The sequence below is a fragment of the Venturia canescens genome, chromosome 1 (genome assembly GCF_019457755.1).
Source record: "Venturia canescens isolate UGA chromosome 1, ASM1945775v1, whole genome shotgun sequence".
NCBI lineage: Eukaryota > Metazoa > Arthropoda > Insecta > Hymenoptera > Ichneumonidae > Venturia > Venturia canescens.
The window spans coordinates 5,190,023-5,201,953 of record NC_057421.1 but is presented as its reverse complement, the minus strand read 5'-3'; the positions used below and the strand labels follow the sequence as shown (position 1 = coordinate 5,201,953).

Here is an 11,931-nt window from a genome sequence, read left to right as displayed (position 1 = left end):
AAAAAATAAAAATGGTTTTAGAGTCAATAGGCTATAGCACACATCATACGATTTTTTATTTTTTTCAAAAATGACAAAATGGCGGCCATTTTTACAAAAACTACGAAAAAGCACGTTTTTTCATCGTTTTTTGCAAAAAACAAATACTTCCACTCAAAATTTCAAATTAGTAAAGAACACGTGGTAAAATTTTGGTAAGGATCGGTTTAATATTTTTGGGGATTCGATCAGCCGTGCAAAAACGTGATTTTGAGAAAAACATGTTTAAACAAAGGCAGGTACGCGGTAGCGCACTGGGCGGTGCGTATTAGCGCGCTCAGACAGCCGAGTAAACGTCGCTCAAAAGTACACTTGGACTGCTCAGAAATTTATAAAATTTTACTATGATACTTTTAAATATGTATACTTTCGAAAAAAGCAGTAAAAAAATCGATTTTTTGAAAATTCTAATTAGCGTAGACCCCTTAATTTTGGCACTGAATTTACTAATCGATTCCTGAATAATTCAATTGATTTATTTTCACGCAAACTTTCTACAAATATGAGAATTTTTATACAACTCCGAGATTGGATCATTTGTGAAACTAAAAAACCTTTTAGGGACGATTTTCAATATTATAAATTTATTTCTTTGTCTCTTATTTATTCATGAATCTTAGACTACTGAAAATTCACAGATTCCTACAAATTTTTTAAACTCAATCGTTGCGTTTCGAGGAAAACATTGACTTACTACACCGAACCTTTGGTTGACTCATTAAAACGTATTGAACGGTGATTTCACTTTAAAACGAGCCTCTGACCATTGTATTTCGAGGCCCCCGGTCTCATTCGCAGCTACAATCGTCTCTCCGAATCCGCATGAAATTATTATCGTGTGTTTTTTCCTCGGTGGTCTGCGGAACGTGCCAAAATCATGTTCTCGATCGTCCAGCTCACACGTAACGATCAAATCAGTTTATTCGAACCTCATCCAGTTGAAATTACGAATTAACGTTTTTTTTTCACTCAGGAACAAAAATACGAGACGATTTTTTTCTTTAATTTGCAAAAAACGAGGCAAAATGTCTTTTTTAACAAGCTTCTTCCTCCGAAGTTTTTGAGCCAAGCAAAATCGTCGGATTTTCAAATCAACACAATTTTCATTGTGCCCCAAAAAAAGATGTTTGAAAAAGAAGAAAATTTGACTAAAATAATAAATATTTTTGAAACTTTCGTCACGATTTTCAGCCGAATTTTGCGTCCAAATGTCCGGAAAGAATTTTTCGAATTTTATGAAATATAGCCTTTTTGAGAATAAGCAAAACTTCATAATCGAATTCACAAAAATGCGATTATGAGATCCCAGTGATGATGTTGCTCGCAGCTGGACAGAGCTGATCTTCCCCGTGCGATGCAACTCGTTCCCTCGAGGCCTGAAGAGCATTGGCGATCCTTCTTTCCATTACCGCGAAACGCAGCAGACCGGATCTAAAAATACGCTCTCCGAGGCTGCACAGGATAGAAGAGCACGAAAGAGAAGAACAGAAAGAAACGATTTAAACGAGAGAAAAAGATGAGTCGAGTGGAAAGTGAAAAAAACAAAAGAAATGACGCGCCAAAAAGTCGGGAACCCGTCCAGCAAGCTTAGAATCGAGTCCGAGTCGCACTCACGCACCTTCGGTACCTCCGTTTACCAGGTGTCCGGAATGTAGATCTCGAGATTTTGTCTCAATCTATGAGTTATTTCGATTTTTTAAGTTTCCAAATATTCACAGGGTGTCCGGAGTGTGAGGCAGGTGAGCCGGCCTCAATTTTTTATTTCTGTCCGCTCTGATAGTGTCGAGATCCTCGCTCAATTCAAATCGAATAAATTTCATCCAAAATTTCGTGTTTCAAATTAATATTTTCCAGATCGCAAAGTTTTTCATTTGTTTTCTCAGCAATTTACATTTATTTCATTATCAATTTGGATTTTCATTAGAGATGAAAAGTGAATTGGAGATTTTTTAATTTATTTTAATCGACAAAAAAACCTTTCTGACGGTTTTTCGTTTGCAACGAACCTTCGGAACGTCGATCTTCCCCCCTTTTTTCAATCTACCTTTCTGTTTTTATTTCAGTTCGAAAGGGTGAGCCAATTTTACGAAATCCATTGATTTTCTTCGAAATTTTTGCATGCCAACGTGTCTGGGTAACAAATTAGATTAGATAGATTTCGAAAAAAAACTTCAAAAATCTATACGTTCCTCCTATCATTTTCAAATTGACGAATCATTAGTTCGATAAAATTCGATAAATTTTTGTACGCGCGAGGTCTCTTGAGCAAATATTGTGGATTTCTCACTTTCCAAAATATTTCATATTCTCTCAATCTTTCATGCTGATCGAACTTCGTAACTTTGGCACCCCGTATAAACGTAAGAATACAAAATTGTGACACAGAAGGTGAACCCTTCTCGAGACAAACTGCACGCGTCATGGAACTTTATCAAGACTTATCGTATTAGACACGGACACCCCGCGAGGAGAAGAGATTAAACGAACAATGGAACTTGATCATTCGCCACTCCCCCACCTCGCCACGGAGCTCAAAAACTTTGGCATTTTGTTCGTGATCATTTTTTTAGCAAAGCATTGTATTTCAGCGCTAAATATTTCCTTCATCTTATCTGGGGGGTCAATTGATTTATGTTGCTTGAGTGAAAGTTGAGGATAACCGAAATTGAAAAAGGAAAAACTTCAAAGTGCATGAAAAAAAGTGGAAAAGAGCAGCGAAAAAATGAATAAACGAACGAGGAATTTCTGCGAAACGTTTTTTTAAAATAGCAATACATTTAATATGCGCGAGGAAAAAAACGTGCGAACGAGACGAAATTCGTGGAAGAACCATCAACAATTTCGTGATATAAAATATATTCCATTCAGCGCGAACATAAATTCCTGCTGTTTCGCTCCGGGTGCCCTGTGTCTAATTCTGATAGACGCATTGCAGAAAGGGCCCGGGTCTGCTTCGGATACATGCGTAAAAAAAGAAGAAACAATAATCGAAAAAGGTTTCTTGTGTTCTTCATGTTTCAGTGACAGAAGAATTTCAAGGGAGAAATTCGAAGGTTGAACCTGAAAAATTCAAAAAGCACGCGTACATTTGAAGCGGCAACGAAACGTTTTCAACTTTTCAAATCTTCTTGAAAAGATAGTTAACATCGAAACCAATTTCGATGTTATTTATGTCAAAATTTTAAAATCGAAAATGAAATGAAGAAATTTTGAGAAAAATGCCACAAATTTGAGTGGCTCTGCAGTAAAAATAAATTCGAGAGAAACTTGGAAGCGATTTTTCAAAGTTGAGAAAACCAGAAAACGGATGAAAACAATTCAGAACAGTCGACGTGAATTAGCAAAAAGTCTCGATAAAAAAAAAACGAAAAAAAAACAGATTAAAAATGAGGAAAAATCATAGAGTCTGAACGAAGAGTTGTGTCAAAACCGATAATTATGGGAACAATGCCATGAACTTGTACGAGACCTCGATATCGGAAATTGTATTGCTGCATTCGTTCGAGTACATACGCAGTAAGGCACGTCGATCAAGGCACGAGACAAACCTCAATCTTTGGCCCATAATCAACGATAATTATTGAGGAAAAAGAGTCAAAGAGCGTCGTTGTTTCCGCTTGGCTCCGATACCAGATTATTCCTTCCATTCGCGGCAATGAACCTTTTACGAATTCCACTGACGTCTTATTTTTTTTTCTCTACAAATTCTTACGAAACTCGTGGCGTGATGATTTTTTCTATTTAATATTTTCCAGCGTACATAAACTGCTTGGAAACGATTAATTAATTTTGTTTAATTCGATTAACTGATTGAAAACGCCAATCAATTGATGATTATAAAACATTTTTATTGAATTTTTTCAAAAAAATTTTTTTTGTTCAACTGTTTTGTTCACTTCCAAATTATTTTGCAAAAAAACAATTTATAAGTCTCGGTTTTAGTAGCTTTGGATAACGTAAAACTGTTTGAGAAAATAAGATTGAATTTTTACGGTATTAATAATGAATTATTTTAAATTTCAGGATTATTTGTAAAATTGGAACTTCTGTGATAAATTATTCGATGTAATTTCGTGTAATAAACGTTTCTGAATAATAAATAATCTAATGAGGTCTAATAAAAATAACAAAACGCCTCTATTTTTTCAGGATTTATTAAGGTAGATCACGCCCGTAAGATCGTATTTTATGGGTATCTAAATTGGCTCGATCTTTACTTCCAAATTAATGTCAGAGTAATTAATTCAAAATAGTAAAAAAAATTTTGTCAACTTATTATTTGGCGAATGAAATGACAAGCCATTAACTGAACGAGGATCTGTAGGGGACTGAAACCGAAATTTCATTCGTCCCTGGCGAAAATACTAAAGTTTTCATGTAAAAAATCGCCTTAGAGAGTGCAAAGAGAAAACACAAAGGGAAATGGATTTAAAAAAAAGTGTTAATAAAAAAGACAGAAGGCCCAAGACAAGAATGACCCAAGCCAAGAAGAAACAAAATGCTGAAATAAGCAAATGTGAAGTTACGAGTGCTCATTTTACCAATTTCGTTCAATCTTTAACGTAATGTATCTTCATTACTAGTAAAACAATCGTCTCAAATTTTTTCCTAAACCTCCATTATATACTTCATTGTTATTGCGTACACGGAGAAAACGAGGCTGAAAAATCTAAAGGAAAGTACCGGTAATATACAGTATCTCTATTAATTCGAAGAGTAGTAACAAGAATTATTTTATCCACCAGAGTAAAAAGACCAATACCCATACCTTTAATTTAAAAAGCTCAAGAGTCTTTTTCTCCATAAGCATACTAAAAAAAATCAATCATTTCAAATGTTTATATTGTTAAGTTTGCTCGGGCAACCTTGAAAAAAAAAACTGTGTGTATGGGAAAATGTCACACGTATTCGGTGTATACTCGTATATTTATTATAGAATTTACTATCTCGATAGTCAAAATTAGTGATTTAAAATGCATTTCCACTTATCAGTAAGTACTAGTCTGACGTGATGAATAACACTCGAAAACAAAACGAAATATAGTTCTTACGTGCATCACTTTTTGCTATCCACATGAAGTTGTTTAGAATTCAAAGGAGAAAAATTGCAGAATCCAAAAAATACAATGCTGTTTGTAATCGGTGGCTAAATACTTTGAAAATTCTTGAAAAATAATATATTCCTCACTATACAAAACGAATCCGTTTTCTCCGCATACTTTTACATAAACTTCGTAAGAAGCGTTCATTCGTTGCATGGACAGATAAACGACTTTTTACGCATGATCCCTATAACCCTGTGTATTTTTCTTCATATTCAAAGACGTTTATCTATATAACCAATAAGACGAACCCTTTAAAATTTGGCATGCGTGTCCGTCGACTACCCATTGAAACTCTGTATGTAAATTTCAAGACATTCTCAAGAAATGATTTCGTGTATGAACTACCTTAGAAAATTTCAAAATTCCGTCATTCCAATTCCATTAGAATTTATAACCCACGATGGTTTATTCTTCAATCAAAAAAAAATCGCCACGTTACGGACGTAACTATAGAGGAACATGGGCCAAAATGGCCACTGGGGGCAAAGAGGATTTTTCTAAAATTGTAAATTTTGGGGCAAAGTGTACTCTCTAAAAATTGATGATAAAATAATTTTTCTTCATATCTCGGTCGAAAGTACGCACTTTCAGCCCCGATTTCAGGGCCGAAGTTCAACATTCCTGCATTGGTAAAAAAAAACATGCTCGCTGTGACAGCGGGCGCAAAAATTTTTCTCTGCACACCTCAGTCGAAAGATAACATTTCTGCGTATTGCTTACGTGTTTTTTGAAAGGTTGTGTCTAGTCATCTGCAAACCGTACGAATAAGGTTATGTTATTCATTCGGAAATATGTTATGGAAATGCCATATTATTTCCAAGCACTATTATCAAAACAGTACAAATCCGAACGAATAACATACATTTATCCTTCCAGATAAAATCAATGTGAAAGCCAAAAATAAAGTGACCAGGCTGATAAAATGAATATAGTCGTTCGGAATAATGATCTATTTTCAGGTTCATAGGAATGCAAATATTCATATTAATTATCTTTGCTAATATCTTGTTTTTTTGATGCCTGCCCCCCCGACCAGCAGCACTCGCTTCGCTCGTGCAGCAAATGTCGGGGGCAGGCATCAAAACATCTTCTATCGATAGTTGCGTATTTCGGAAGAAACGTACTTTCGACCGGCTATGAAGAAAAATAGTATACACCACACGGGCAGAAGTTTGATAGCCCTGAACTGCGCGTCAAATGCCCTCGGCTTCGCCTCGGGCATTGTGACGCGCAGTGCAGGAATATCAAACTTTCTGCCCTTGTGGTGTAATATACTATTTCAAAATTTTTTTTCAAACTCAGCATATGTTTTCTTTAACACTTTTCTTAGTATTGACGTGTCATTGAACAACAAATTCATATGAATTTTATACTAATCGCATTGATAACCAACACCATCATCATCGATAACTGTGCATGAGATGAGAGCCTATTTTTATGTTACATGTCAAAATAATACGAAGACTGAATAACACGACGAAATACCACAAAGACAGAATACAACATATGACAAAATAATATAGGACAAAATGACCTAATGATAACCTTGCACACATCGAAAGTGTTCCAAACCCACCTGACGATTTCGCACACACATCGCGAGTGTGTGTCCGGAACATCTTTCGATGTGAGTGCGCTCTGAACTTGTTTTTTTGAGCGTTATAGTTTTTTTTTTTATTTGTGTTATTTTTATCGTACATTATTTTGTCTTCATGTTATTTTGACGAATGTTATTTTTGTCTGGTTATATTTTGTCTTCGAGTTATTTTGACGTGACACTCATTTACTTTGTATTTATGACGTGACGTGCAATGGATCCAGTTTTCAATCGATTTCGAATAGAGTATCTCGCAAAAAATACGAGAAACATCTGATAAATAAAATTTAGTGACCTTTGCAGCTTTTTCCTTTTCGTCAGGCAATTCGACCTGACACGATGGCCAAAATTCGAATGTAACCCTTAACAGTTTTCGGAATAAGCTTTGTTTCCGTATACGCCCTCGCGTGTTGGAATATTACAACAATAATGTGGGCTGAGACGACTTTCTAACTTTTCACGATATTCAAAATAAATTTTCAAATGGGGCAAAGTGGACAATATTAAAAAACTGCTCTACTGACGATTTCGACTAATTTTCTCGAATTTACGATGAAATTGAATAAAATCTGAATTCTACGAAAAAAAAAATGGGGCAAAGTGAACACAAAAATTTTTTTTTCAAAAAGAAAAGTCCACTTTGCCCCATTTTTTTTCGTAGAATTCAAATTTTATTCAATTTCATCGTAAATTCGAGAAAATTAGTCGAAATCGTCGGTAAAGCAGTTTTTTTTCGAGGTGAAAACCCCGTAATTTTTTTTTTAAAGGATATGCAAAATAAGTGTGAAAAATCAATTTTTTGATTGAATGAAAAATAAAAAAAAAATCAATACAGCACGTATGTAAACCGACACATCTAGCTTAATTGCTTATGCTGTCCACTTTGCCCCACGTTCCCCTATTTGATTAAAATCCTATTAATATCCTAATTGAAACGATATGCGTTTCTGGCATCGTTCTTCGGAATAATCTCTCAGAGAGAACCATACTATCACTTCTTCCGGGAAACGAAGTATCCGGCAATTAAACATACGCAATTCCCTGCTCAATGAATCGACGTCATGTTGAACCTGACAATCTTCATTTTTATCGCAATAACATTCGCATACCCGAAAAAAAAAAATCTCATCCAAATTGATAATTATAACCTCATTCGGAACGAATCGTCAACGAAAAAAATTCAATTCAACAATCTTCTTTGCCAAAAAATCAAAAGCAAAATTTGAACAAATTGATATTACGATTTTAAGTACTTCTCCATAGACACGAACGAGCAAACAAACGGACCAGCGGCTCTAGTCGAGGCTCTACTAAATTAATTTTCATTCAATTCAGTCATTGAAGAAAATTTTTAAAAACATCAGATTCAAGTGCCCTGAATAAAAATTTCTCAATCAAATAACGAAATAAATTCAAAATTAAAAAAAAAAAAAAAAAAAAAACTTTTCAAAAACATCAGATTCAAATGTCCGGTATAAAAATTTCTCAATTAAATAGTGAAATAAATTAAAAATTTTAAAAAGGAAAAAGATTCTCGTTTGTTTTTAGTTGGGATTTTTTTAAAATGTTCGAGTTTCGTATGTGTGTGTTCTATAGCGTCTTTTAATACGTATTTTTAATCGTGATAGGCGTTTTTGCTTCGAATTTTTTATGTTTTTTATGAGATTAGGGACCTCCGTCTTCTATAAAATCACACATTAAACTTCTTTAGTAAACACATACTTTATTGATAACGAGCGATGAAAAAAAATTGGAGATCGACATTTAAGTTAGTCATGGTCTGACACACTTACCTTGACTGGGGTTGTTCGCATAATTTTATTCGTATTTCTACTTTATTCATTATTAATAAACAACGAATTTACGATAGCCTGCATAACCTACGGCGGTGAGGAAGAAAGTGTTTTTTCCCAATCCGCCATGAGATGTCTCTGGGAGTTTAAAATTTCGCCGCTTTGCAGGAAACCGATGGGAGCAAGATTGGAAAAAATTCCAATTACTTTTTATCCGAATACGATAAATAAGTTTGAAACAAAAATACCCAAACTGCGATAACGCGTTTAGCTAACTCGAAATGAATGAAAAAAAGTATTGAAAGTGACTCTTGATTATCAAACTATCTCGAGAATTGCTTCATCGTTTTTTTTATTCGTATTTCTAGAATTATACGTTTTTGAATCACATACAGCCATAGGTTAAGAACTTAAGGGGGTCCTCTAGTTTCTCGGGTCGAAAAAATCGATTTTTTTTTTTTTTCATAAATCACATCTACAACATGTGTAGAAAATGTGTGCCAAAGGCCTATTTTATGGTCCAGGCATAGCAGATTGACGGTGAGTTTAAATTTTTAGTATAAATCACATGCGCGAACTTTCAAACGCGTTTTTCTCGAAACACCATTTTTCGAAACGGTGACCACGATATTTCAGAAACTACCGCACCGATCTTGTTCAAATTTATACAGCATCTTTAATATGTTATAAACCAGCGATTGAACTAGGATTATCATGATTGCTTCGATAGTTTTTTTTGCACGAGCGAAAAACAATTCTATGCATATTCGATAGAAATTATATAAAAATTCAATTTTTATTCCGAAATGTATTTTTTGTGGAGATTAATGTAAAGACTCTACAGAGATTCTATGCAAATTCTATAAAAATTCTTCAGAGATTCTATAGATATTCTACAAAAATTGTGGGAAGACGACGAGAACGAGTACCTCGTCGTCCTACTCGTTCTCATCTTCGTACTCGTTGTCGGCTGTGTACTTGTCCTCGTTGTTCATTTTCGTCCCCATCCTCGTCGTCAAATCCGTCGTTCGTTTTCGTCCCCGTTCTCGTCGTCTTATTTGTCGTTCGTTTTCGTCCCCGGCCTCGTCGTTCGTTCTCGTCCCCGTCGTCATTCTCGTCTTCGTACTCGTTCTCGTCGTCGTACTCGTTCTCATCTTCATCCTCGTTTTCGTATTAGTCCTTGTCTTCGTTCTCGACGATGGAAATGGAGAATAGAATTGAATCAAAATATTTAATAAGAAAACAAAGTTATTGATTAATATTTTTTTTATTCGATTTAAAAATTACATCAATCAGCACGATTATTGGGTATGACGCAGATAACAATCCGAGGATTCATCTGACTCGGAACTCTCTTAATCTTCGACGTGAACGAATTCGCGTGGTCCTCGGTCGGAGGGGACATTGAAAAAGCCATTTGACGCACACTCAATTACATCAATTGACCGAATCAATTAGATAAATGTCTAAAATTCATAAAACAATAAAGCTATTTTTATCAATACTTTCAATACGTTGAGGATAAGGAGCAATTTGGAGTATTTGGAGTAATAAGGAGTAATTTGTTAGATTCCGACTGCTGTGCCCAAATCATTTCGTATAACATACCAATTCTGCAGCTTATCCGACGTGTACATTTGATCCCTGCAAATTTCACGAGTCCAGTCGTCATCAATGACCTCTCTCTGTCGTTGACCGAAATGAATAGTTTCTCGTTGAGTTATCGTACTTGGCAGGGTTACGAGCTCATCATCCAACCTGAGATTTCACTCGCTGAGCTCCTGCACGACTCTTGACTCATTTTGAAATCGTTGGTTGAAGCTGAGCAGTTTTCGTATTCGACTGTATGGATTCGATCATCGACTGAGAATGTCATTGACTGAGCCTACTGCTGACAGTGCCGAGGACAGTGCTGACAGCTAACTGTCATTCGAAACGAAACAGTCCTTCGCGCGCACGTAAAGGTTGTTGCTAAATCTTTTGAGAGGGTGGGGGTAAGGGACGGAACTCCTATGCTTATGCATTGAGTGACGTCAGCAATGCCAACTTATAGATAATAAATGATTACTTTTAATTCAGATGAACAATGCGAAAATTTTCAACTCTGTGAATGATAATATTGATTATAATTCAGAAATACGTTCATTTTAATCACCCAAAGTTGATAGAAAATTTATTCTCGATGATTGAAAATTGCGTTGAAATACCAATAAAGTTTGGCAACGTTGTGTGATTTCTTCATATTCAGCTGTTGGATTGGATGCAGTGAGACCTATATGCCTCAGTGTTTTCGTGTCATTTTTTTTCGTTCGGCGTTTTTGGAGGTTATCATGTCAACGACTGCGGTAAACGAAAATGATGGAGAACAAATTCAAAAAAACCTCAAACTCATCGATGGAATGGTCGATTTGTCAGTTCTCGCGTTTATAAGCATCGCACTATGCTCATTAAAGCTGGAAAAAAACGAAAAGTGATTTGTGACGAGAATGTCAAAAGTTTCGAATCAATTGATGTCGAGGGCCGTCGCATTGTAAAAGTGTGAATCATGAATCTGTCACAGAATTGCTCCCGTTAGTGTCGTAGTTGCAATGTTGCCGCATTTCTACACGGCAGTCTCAGTTAACCCGATATGATCGTGATGCAGTCACATATTTTCGGCGATTTTTTGTTATTTTAGTCGGTAAACTATCTATTCTTTTCAATAAAATCATTCTATATATCGTCCTCATCTGAACTGTCGTTTTTCAAATGAATTTCTTCATTAATACGAGTGATATAAGCAAAAAAGTGTGAAGGCAACGACTCTGTCCCATTCGACAGATGTAATGAAATTACATTTTTGCTCAACTTCAACGTTTAATCTCTCCGAAATTAGTTCGGTAACCTCAGTTTTCCTTGAAACGGTGTATTCAGGAAATATGTATCAACAAATGGGAAAATTTTCATCAATATCTATTCATCTCAAAAATTTTAAGCAACAACCTTAGGGAACCCAGTGGTCTAGAGCACGAAAATTTCATCTATTTTCACGACTTTTTTGCCATTAAAAATTTAAAAACGATGTTTCAACTTTTCGAGCTTATTACTATGTTTATTGAGCATACAAAAAAAAAAATTTTTATTTTAAAAGCAATATTTATTATTATAAAAATGCCGCTGAAGATAACCCTCTCGAAAAACCGGACCCGGACGGCGTAGGTGATTTCGACACTTCTACTCATCTCAAATACAAAATTCAAGAAGATTCTTAATCAGAAAGAATACAGTTATGGTTGGAACTAGAACAAATCGAAAAAATTAAAAATTGACAAAATGGCGCGATCTTGAAAAAAAAAAGTTCGTAAAATCGGGTCTTTTTCACTAGTTTTTTAGTGTAAACAATCCCCATAAAAAACTT

General features: G+C 35.2%; 1 protein-coding gene across 1 annotated transcript in view; it reads left to right on the top strand.

Annotated features, from left to right (window-relative positions):
* Positions 1-11,931, top strand: part of vermilion (Tryptophan 2,3-dioxygenase vermilion) — a 32,696-nt gene that overhangs the window by 5,086 nt on the left and 15,679 nt on the right. The gene's annotated exons all lie outside the window — the stretch shown is intronic.